The 10,412-nt window shown below is 46.7% G+C and overlaps 1 pseudogene across 1 annotated transcript; it reads left to right on the top strand.

The window, feature by feature from the left end:
• Positions 1 to 7,005: 7,005 nt before the first annotated feature.
• On the top strand, positions 7,006 to 9,771 carry LOC104082467 (annotated as a pseudogene). The gene is made up of 2 exons (XR_683586.1): positions 7,006 to 7,121; positions 9,453 to 9,771. The product of XR_683586.1 is annotated as a bromodomain-containing protein 4 pseudogene (transcript).
• The last annotated feature ends 641 nt before the right edge of the window (positions 9,772 to 10,412 follow it).

Genomic DNA, 10,412 nt, shown 5'->3' with positions numbered 1-10,412 from the left:
AAGGATTTTATGGCAGTAATCTAATTTAATTGGTTAAGTTGATATATTATCATTACATTACAGTTCTCGAGGAAAAAAAAAAAAGGCAGAATTTAAGGCAAGAGTAAATTTTACATATTTATTAATTGGTATTTAAACAGCAGCACCTATTTCTACACTTTAATATGTAAAGGGAGATACGGAGGTGGGATTTCTCTCTCCTTTTATACACTGATGTTTGTGCCACTTGGGGCATCTCTTTTTCGCATGAATCGCACTAAAAAAAAAACCCAACCCCACTGGATGTGGATGTCTAATTTAGGGTAAAATACTTCTCATCCTAAGTCTGGGCTGTGATCGAGATGCTGTCCTGTGGATTCGATAAATCCGCTGCAGCACCCAGCACCTTTTAACGTCACTGTAAATGTTTCTGAAGTGCGTGGTCTGGCGTTGTGGGTACCTGGCAGGAGAAAAGGATCTTCTTCACCCTCGTGTCCAGGAATTTGGGGGCTAGATGTCTCGATAAATCAATCCGATTTAACTCGATGGTGTGTAAGATGGATACAGAAGAGGTCTGGACTGCTTGAAAATCCACAGTGCTGTAGAAACACTCCTGAATGCCTTTCTTTTTTAAGAAAAACTTACATGCTGCTGTATAATCCCGGTCGCTAAACCCTGAAATATTCAATTAATACGGCATAAATTTGCTCCAACAGCAGCTTTGAAGCAAAAGGTGCGCTTTTTTTTTTTTCTTTAGTATCCCAGTGCCTGTTGTATGAAAGTCCCCAGCTCAGCCCAGCATCTCGCAGAAAATGAATCCGTCTGCACTGTGGCTTTATTTTCCCCCAAAATAATTGCAGCAGCGGGGAAGAGGGAGCAAAGCGCTGATCAAAAGTTATCCTCACTCTCGATTACGCTCTCCGCGTCGTGGAATAAGGTCAAACTGTGCGCCCTCCTCATTTGGTTTTTTCCAATCCATTCCTAAATGATGTTCATGATGACGGATGGAAACGAGTTTCCCGTTCAGTCTCTAACTAATTAAAGCTAATTTGGATGGTGTGGTTCTTGCACGAGGCCACCTGCAGGTAATTTCTGATGCTTTGTGTGTGTCCTACAGCAAAACTGAGCCCTGACTTGGAAAATGCTGAGATAAAACAGTTTGAAACTTGGATTATGGGAACAGCTGCCAACTTGGTACTTGTTCACGCTTAAAACGATGCTGCTAGGCTTTACCAAAAATTGCTTTGCTGAGAGGCACGAGTGCAGGCAAGAGGAACTCAACCATCTCTTTTTTGTCTTCTCTTTTAATAAAAACATAACCGCCTTTTACAAAAATAATAATAAACCATCTTGTAGATTCCCCCCACCCCCCCCCATAGGAAGTGAGTTTTGTTTGTTTTTTTTTTTTTTTTTTAAAATAGATCAGTGGCTTGGGGGGGAAAAAAAAGCTCATTTCATATTTTCCTCCTTGGGAAATTTCTTATTCTGCAGAGCCCTTGTTTCTTTTCTTCCCTCGATTTCCCTTCTCCATCTGGAAGGCTTTTACTTTGCAGCCGTTTGAGGGCTCTATTTTTCCTTTATCCTATGAAAAATCAAGTGTTTCCCCGTACAGACACACCAGCACCGCCTTATTTTCCAACTAATTAATCCCTGCTGCTTGTGTGTAAATACACTGATATCAAAAACCTTCCTGGTTTGGGTCTTTCCAGCTTTACCTTTATTAAACCACCATCGGCGCCCGCGTGGAAGCGGTAATTCTTAATTCTGGGTGATCCCGGAGGGATCCAGGTCCCTGTTTCCACGCGTTAATGGGGATAATTAGCATCTCTTTAAAGTATAATAGGGACTCGGGGGGGAAACAGGCACGCGCCAGCCCTAATCCATCTCCGGGAATGTTTTATGAGGCTTCTTTATAGCATGTACGCAGGTCTTTGTTGCTGTCTGCCCGGACAGACGGACAACCCCTTCGCTTTGTCTCTCTCTCCGGGAGGTTTCCCAGCCCGCTCCCTAAGGAAAGGAGGATGCACTGACCTCTCGCCGGTTTATCCGCCGGGATTTTGGAGCAGCTTCATGACAGGTTGCTCGTAGCGCGTGGGAGGCGAAGCGGCTCTTCCCGGATGGTCGTGGATGCGACGCGTTATCCTTGCGCCGCTGTTCCAGCGTCGTCGTCAGCCGTTGAGTTTTGGGGACGGGGCGAATTCAGTTTCCTCCACCCTGCGAGAATCTGGGGTGGGAATTTTCCCCTCGCCTGGGTTTTCTTGGTCCAGGTTGCAGCTTCGAGATGCGGCTCCTGAAATCGCGGACGGTGGGATCTGTACGAAGAAGGGGAGGAGAGAGAAACTCTGTGGGCTGGGATTTAAATATCATTTTAAAGCGATACCAAGCAGCTCATGAGGAGCAAATAGAACTCTTCAGTCCTCTCCCGTATTCGTCGTGCTATATGTACACAAACAAAAATAACATTTAATAATGCAGGAGCTGGAAGCAAACCGCTTCTTGGGCATTTTCAGATGAGATTTTAAGTGGCAAGGTCGATTTGTTGGAAAATTATCCCCGCAGGGAGCAGCACGTGCTGGGCTGGATGCTGGGAAGGCTCCGGGTGTAATTTTAACAACATCAGCTGAACGTCCACGTCTCGGGTAGGAGGAAGACACTGCGTTTTCCCGGCAGCATTCACCGAAGGCATCAACTAAAACAGGCTAAAACATCGTTAATTAAGGCTTAAACTAAGAATTCGGAGGTTAGGAAGCGTTTGATGCGCAGGGAGCTGTTAACGTCGCCTCTCTCCCTTCCCTTTTTTTGAGGCGTGGGATGGTCGCTGCGCGTGTTGATCCCCGTCTCCTGGCTCAGCAGGGTCAGAATTAAAGGGACTGCTGGCCGCCACAAATTTGCCAGTTGCTCTTTTCAGCTGCTGGATTTTCCAGCCTAGCTGCCTTTTCCAGGCTATTTCTAGATAATATATCCTGGGGTGGGATCCGTAATGATGCAATTTAACCATGAATTTCAGTTTTATGTTTCGTAGCTCTGCGCTTTTCCTGCAATACCGCCCTTGTCTTGGATTTTGGGGCTTGGGTTTGCCTTTACAAACCGAATTCGAGCCCTTCCCTCCTCCTGCAAACCCGCAGAAGAAACCCACGGCTTTATTTTTGCTTTAAAACGCGACTTTCTTGTGCTGCGAAGGGTTGCAAAGTTGAGTTCAGGCTGTGCTGCTGCGGGCAGAGCGAATCGGCGCTGCGGGGTGAGCACCGCAGGGGACGGCGGCGAAGAGCAAGAGATTTACAGGAGGGAGACGTTCAGCCCGAAACGGGAGGACGATGTAGATCCTATTTGGTTCGTACTTACTGATCGCTTCCCAGTAACCCCCCCGGGAGCGGATCATCTCACTCCGGAGCACGAATAAATGCCGTCAAGCAGATCGCTTCATTTTTAGTACCTTCTCGGCTGTGATGCTTTTTCTGCTCAATTTTTATAAGCCAATTTTGCTTCTTACCCACCGAATCGCGCTGATTTTGGCGTACGCGTGCACGCCTAGTTAGCTGGTTAGCGTGGAGACTGGAGCAGCGGTGATACGGTCCGGTTATCAGAGCAGAAACGGGGTTTAGGATTAAATTCAGTCGATAATCCACACTCATACCTGCCCCAGCTTCTGCTTGCATGTGCTGGGGTCCAGCGAGACCGAACCAGCTTCCTTTTGCTGCTTGTGCATCCTAAACCTCGTGTGTCTTCTAAAAGTGGGATTTAAGTATTTCTATTTTCCTGAAATGAGAGTAAAATTTCTATAGATGCGCTGCAAATGTTGCTGTAACCTGTGTCTGTGTGATAGAAATAGTTGGTTTTAACCTTCTCGGTTAAACATCAGCAACTCAAAATTAGAGTAAAATCCATTTTCCACTTCAGCAGCTCACCTTCCAGGCTCTCTCCAGGATGCGCAGATAACCTCAAAGTAACTCGTTTAACAAAAAAAACCTAAAAAAAAAAATCACCTTATTACTTGAAACTTACTCATTTCTCAGGGGGCTTGTTTAAAGATTAATTTCTTAATCTTTTTGTTTAGGCTGAGGCAAGAGAGGAGGAGCGTTTAGGGTGGCTTCTTGCGAATGCAGCCGCTCTCGTGTTCAGATCTCGGAGGATCTTTCTCGGTCGCTCCTCTAAGGTGGGTGGTAGAGTCATCTTCAGGTTTTCCCCCTTTTTGATGAATACGTCCCTGATCAAGTGAATCCTCGATGCGGTTTCTTTTCCGGCAGCTCTGCTCATGCGGATCTGCCTCTTATTTCCCTCTCAAACATCTGCCCTTTTAAACCAGGCTGAAATAATCCATCTGCCCAAATAAAAAGCAGCATTTTCTGATGGTTTCCTTGCTTATACCACCCTCTGCAAATCATTGGGAGATTTTTTTTTCCCCACTTAGGATGTTTTTCCGAGGCTGGTGCTGTGACAGCCTGCCGTGTGTTCCCGGTTATTGATTTCTCCTGCTTTTTAACTGGAAAATATTCCCCAACCAACCGTGCCCACGATCCCTCCTTCTCTGCTGTCCTCCGTCACTCACAACCACGTCACCTTCCTCCATCCTCGGGACCCCTGTCTGCAAGGCTTCGCCCACGTCGCTGCTTGGGCAGGCTGGACTTCTCGGCAACACTTGTTTTTCCCTCGGTAGAGCGAGGGGTTTCTCTGTTCTCGGCGTCCCAACCGCTGCCTCGCGCCCGGCAAAGCCGTCGAATTTATTCTCTTGTGATTTCTCCAGCCAGCATGGCCAGTCCCCATCTCTGGTGTCCTCTAGAGCTGACCTCCTCCAGACCCGTGGCCGCGTTCCCTTTTATCCCATCAATACGGTGAATTTTCCAGACCCGTTTCTCCATTTTTTTCCCCCAGTATCATCTCTGCTCCCCCCCCCATTCCCCATCTCCCGCAGCTCAGCTTTAGGGTGGAAGAAGGAGAGGTCCTTCTGCAGGTCTTGGGCTCCTCCTGGCCTGGCAGTTCCCTCTGCCGGCTCCCACGCCGCATTACAGCCCTTTCCCTTCCCGCCTCTTCCCTGGGGGGGAAAAAACCAGGATTTTTTTTGGCAGGCGGCATTAAAATCCTGTAGATCTGGCCAAGCGCAGGGAGCGCGGTCCTGGTGAACTTGAGCCTCTCCATGCTAGATACCATCCCAGCGAGGTCCGTCCTCCTGCATCTTGCTTATACCTTTTCTTAACGAAGCGCGTAAATATTAATCATGGTAATCAAGTAAGCATTTTTCCCCATTTTCCCACATTGCCGTGAATAAGTGCGTTGTCTTCGGCCGAACAAGAAGGTACGACGTGGAGTGCGTTGGTCTGCCTCTTGTCGGTCAAGTTAACGAAGGCTTTCTGGTCTCCGCGTCTTGAGATGGTGCTGCGTGCGGCTTCTCTTAATCTACAGATCAATTAATTTTTTCTTACTAATTATTTTCTTAATCTATAGATTAAGGTGGTGCAACGTCCGGGTTTTCTTAATCCTGAGAAATTAAGAAAACCCGAACGTAGCACCACCTATAACACAATGTATAATACGGATTAGATTTCTAATCTAATAGAGATTAGATTTCTAATCTATAATACAGATTAAATTAAGAAAACCCAAATGTAGCACCATCTTAATCTCTAGATTAAAAAAACCCTAATGTACCACCATCTTAATCTCTAGATTAAGAAAACCCTAATGTAGCACTATCTGTAGCACAATCTGTAACACGGATTAGATTTCTGATCTAATAGGGATTAGATTTCTAATCTATAATACAGATCAGATTACGAAAACCCGAATGTAGCACCATCTTAATCTGTAGATTAAGAAAATCCGTATGTAGCACAATCTGTAATACAGATTAGATTTCTAATCTAATACAGGTCAGATTTCTAATCTGTAATACAGATTTCTAATCTATAGCGCAAGCTATGACATAGATTAGATTTATAGATTATACCTTGCTGTACAGTAAAATCTGGGTTTACGTTCTCCGTCCTGCAGCTCTTCTGTCTGATTTTGCTCCCAGTTTTTAACTGCAGAGGAGACGCGGGGCTATCAAACCCCATTTCTTTGAACTCCCCGACGTTTGTCTTCCACGTCAGAGAAGATTCTCCGTACCAATAATTGTATTTTTTTCCGGGGAATATCCCGGGCGTGCACACGGCGGTGATACCCGTATTTCTGGCGAAAGATGAGGCTGGGGGTGAGTTGGAGCGATGCTGCTGCGAGCGAGACCGCGCTCGCCTTTAGGTCACGTCGGGCTGCGGAACCCTTGGCCCATCGAGGCAGGCCGAGCAACTGTTAAAAATTGAAATTTTCTTGATTTTTTCCTGATATTTTGGCACCCAGGTGGGGCGATAAAATAAGAGAGGAGCCGTAACATAACCGCCAGGGCAGGGGAGAAAGTCAAAGCATCCTTTTATTGGGGGAGAGAGGAGGAGGAGGATGTAAATTGGAGTATTTCCAGCTAATCCGTTAAAAAAAAAAAAGTCGCTAGAGTTTGAAAACCCAAGAGGAGGTAGGCTTCCTTCAACGGAGCGAGAAGACAGTGAAAAAGATAAGGGATAAATTAAGTAAGTGAAAATAAAAGGGTAAATCTGAAACAATACTCAACCACCTGGACAGGCGGTTAGAGCCTTCGCTTCTAAGTGGAAAGGGAGGAAATTAAACCGATGATGAAACATTTTCCCTTCTCTTTAAAAAAAAAAATCACAACTCCTTGGCTTCCTCTTACGGCCAGCTCTGGGAGAGCTATTGTATTACGAGGGAGCAGAAGGAAATCAGTCGGTCGCAGTCCTTGAAATGATGAGTTTCAGGAAGGAGCTTGCCCTAAAAGTGGAAAAATGCCTGGGAAAAACTTAAATACTGGTGCCGGGTCCTCGTTTTTCCGTAGGTGTCTCGTGTTCGCAGGTGTCCGTAGACTCCTTTGCTTCGCTGGACTATTGATGTACGTTAAAAAACATATAATTCTCTGGAGGTAGCCTTCATTTCTGATGCCTTGGGTTGATGCCTCAGATTAATTGCTTTGTTTGTTTCATCAGATACAGTATCTAAAGGCATTTGTGCCTGAAGCCACGGAAGATAGATGGACAAGCCAAGCAACTTCTGACTCTGCATCATTTTCTGGGGCAAAATTATATGGCAATGTATCCTACAAGGTAATGTAGCCCCTTGCAGTGAGTAAAGAGGATTCCTTTTGCTTGGCCACCACTCGATAAGAACAGTTGATCACTTGAGAGCTTCCCTTTCATACGTGACTTAGAGGAATCAGCACCACCCCGAAGCAAAATTCAAGGAATTTTGCAAGAGAGGGAAATCCAAATTGCCTCTAAATTGTGTCGTGTTCGAGTTAAATCTCCCCTGCAGAGAGCGGGCAGGCTACCCTGCTGACGGGGAAGAAAATCGGGAGCAAGATGAAGGCTGGGAGCCGAGGGGTTTCACAGGACACGTTCTCTGGACGTGATACTCCTGTGTCCACAGCTATAAAATCTCCCGTAAAATATCCTGGGTGAACGAAGGGAGTCTGCCGCAGCGATCTTGCCGCTTGAGCGACGCTTCAACTCGCTTGGAGCCCTGAAAAGTTAAAACCCACCATCTAAAGACCAAAATCTGATATTACCCTGGCGTGTTAGTGGGTCGGTGTTGGTTTTAGGCCAGTAAAAGCAACGGACCGCAGACTTTTAAGCAGGGGTTTAAGTCTGGCTGAGGTTTTACGGGGACTCGGAAGCAGTTGAGGGACGTGGCAGGTAAAATCGCACAGATGCTTCATCTCTCTGGCTCTTCGTCCCTTGCTGCGGTACGTGCGGAGACCACGTCTGCACATCCAGACCACGACCAGAGACACGGGGCTGCTCTACGGCAGCAGAATAAAAACCCAAACCTGTGTCCAGATGCTTGTCGTGAGCATATACATACCTATATAAACTTATATACTGACTCAAGGCCAAGAATACATGCAGAAGTTGGCTCTGCCGAGGTTAATGCCTCCGCGCCGAGTGGGGTTCTTTCCAGATCACGCAGGGCTGGCAGTCCTAAACCAAATCAGTTCTGCCCCATCTGAGAAAGCACTTGATAATCCCACGAGTGGAGAGATGGGAAACGTTTTCTTCCTCGCTTTCCCCCGGGTGTCACTTGAAACTGGTGAATAACGAGGCTCTTAACTCATCTCGCACGATACATAGTGGTCTTCTCTAATTAATAGCTGCATGTGTTAAGCTTAACTTGTGTGCTACATGTGCTTAGTGTTAAATTAGGTGAAGGACGCATATCACAGAGGGTGTCTTTACGTGAGGAAGGTCCCACGCGCCCAGCGAGGGTGAGGATTCACCGCGTGGTGGTGGTGAAGCCGCCGGTTCACGGCGGCTGGTCCTGGCTCGGTGGTGACCCCCTTCACGCAGCTGTAACTTAAGAAGACGGACGGGCTGCGTGTGGCCTTTGGAGAGCTCTGAAATATGCTCTGGGAGAAGTCTGTAGGCTCAGCAGAAATGACTTTTTTCCCAAGTTTCTGGTCTTCAGAATGATATTTAAATTATCTACCTAAAGATTATCTAAATTATCTACCTAAGTTATCTACCTTAAGATTGTCTACCTAGGTTATCTACTTCAAGATCATCTACCTAAAGATCATCTACCTAAAGATCATGTGCCTAGATTGTCTACCTAACGATTGTCTACCTAGATGATCTACCTAAAGATTATCTACTTAAATTAACTGCCTAAAGTTACTATCTACCTAGATTATTAACTACCTAAAGTTATTATCTACCTAGATTATCTACCTAAATTAACTACCTAACGATTATCTACTTAAATTAACTACCTAAAGTTACTGTCAACCTACATTATCTACCGAAAGCAGATAGCGTGAATTAAATGTGGGTCTGTCCACTGCATGGTTCAGCTGAAGCATCCCGCGGAAGCTCAACGTTCACCTAAAAAGGCAGATTTTGGCATTAAATTGGGGTGAGCTGACCCGTGGTGGTGGGGTGGGGGCTACCGAGAAGCTGAAAGGAGATAAATGTGTCACCCTGCGCTCCTTCAGCCAGAGCTAAAAGTTGGCCAACACCAACTTGACTTCTCTTCCCGGTGTTGACGAACCCAACCCTGGAGCTGAAGCTGGTACCTGCCGAGAGCGAGCAGCGTTTTGCTCGTTAGAGCCTCGTTTGCGAGGCAACAAGGGCTCTTTATGGAGACCATCGGGGTCCTCGTTGACCAGATTAGGCAAGAACAGGGATAAAACTCACGCTCGCTAAGGAGCGGAGAGGCAGCGCCAATGCCTGGCATGGAAGAGACGGCAAATTGCCTCGGAATGTTCGTTCTTACCCGGGATGCAGAATGCTGACATCATTTGTTGGGACAACAGAATGCTGTCACTAAGCGAGCGGGGCGCAAGGTCTAGTTGCCCAAGCTAGTCTGGCGGAGGTCCGTCAGGTTCTTTTTAAGCAGCCTGGGTTTGAAGCGACGTCGTCTCCCTTCTCCTTGTGTTGCAGGGTGTCCGGTGAGGAATGCAATGGGATCAATAGCATGTCGGCGGAGAGCGGCCCTGGAACGAGACTGAGAAATTTGCCGGTAATGGGGGATGGACTAGAAACCACCCAAATGTCTACGACGCAGTCACAGGCTCAACCCCAACAAGGCAGTGCTGTAGGCGTTAATCCCCCTCCGCCGGAGACCTCCAACCCCAACAAACCCAAGCGACAGACCAACCAGCTGCAGTATCTGCTCAAGGTGGTGCTGAAGACGCTATGGAAGCACCAGTTTGCGTGGCCTTTCCAGCAGCCCGTGGACGCCGTCAAGCTGAACCTCCCTGTAAGTAGAGGTCGAGAGACCAGGCGACGGTTCTCGGTGGAAGGAGTGAGACTGTTGGGGTCTGACGCCTTCTCCTGAAATCACAGAATCCATCTTCAATGGTTGGACTCGATGATCTAACGGTTGGACTCGATGATCTTAAGGGTCTTTTCCAACCTAAATGATCATATGATTCTATGATCTTTTAGAAAATAGACACACGAGGAGGAATCTCCACTGGCTCAGCTACTGCTTTGCCCTTTACCACCCTCCTCTTTCCGCCAGGATGCAGAGAAGAAAGTAGGAATAATATTTCAGGAGTCAGGGAGGGCGAGTCTGCAGTCCTCTGTCCCTCAGCCAAGCACCAAAACTTATTAAGCACTAAAAATTACTAAGCACTAAAACTTATTAAGCACTAAAAATTACTAAGCACTAAAAATTATTAAGCACCAGAAATTATTAAGCTCTAAAACTTACTAAGCACCAAAAATTATTAAGCATCAAAGATTACTAAGCAAATCATCTGTCGACTCTGCCTTACTGCTCCCCAAAGCCCAGCATGTTTTTCCGTGCCTTGCTTAAACCCTTCCGTGATCTCGGCTGCTCTATCAGCAGAGTCTTTTTTTGAGATGAAAACACTCGGAGCCTTTCACGGAGCATCC

The sequence above is a fragment of the Fulmarus glacialis genome, unplaced genomic scaffold, assembly GCF_000690835.1.
Source record: "Fulmarus glacialis isolate BGI_N327 unplaced genomic scaffold, ASM69083v1 scaffold23859, whole genome shotgun sequence".
Taxonomy (NCBI): domain Eukaryota; kingdom Metazoa; phylum Chordata; class Aves; order Procellariiformes; family Procellariidae; genus Fulmarus; species Fulmarus glacialis.
Note: the sequence above shows the minus strand (reverse complement) of the source record. Positions and strands in the feature narration are given on the sequence as shown.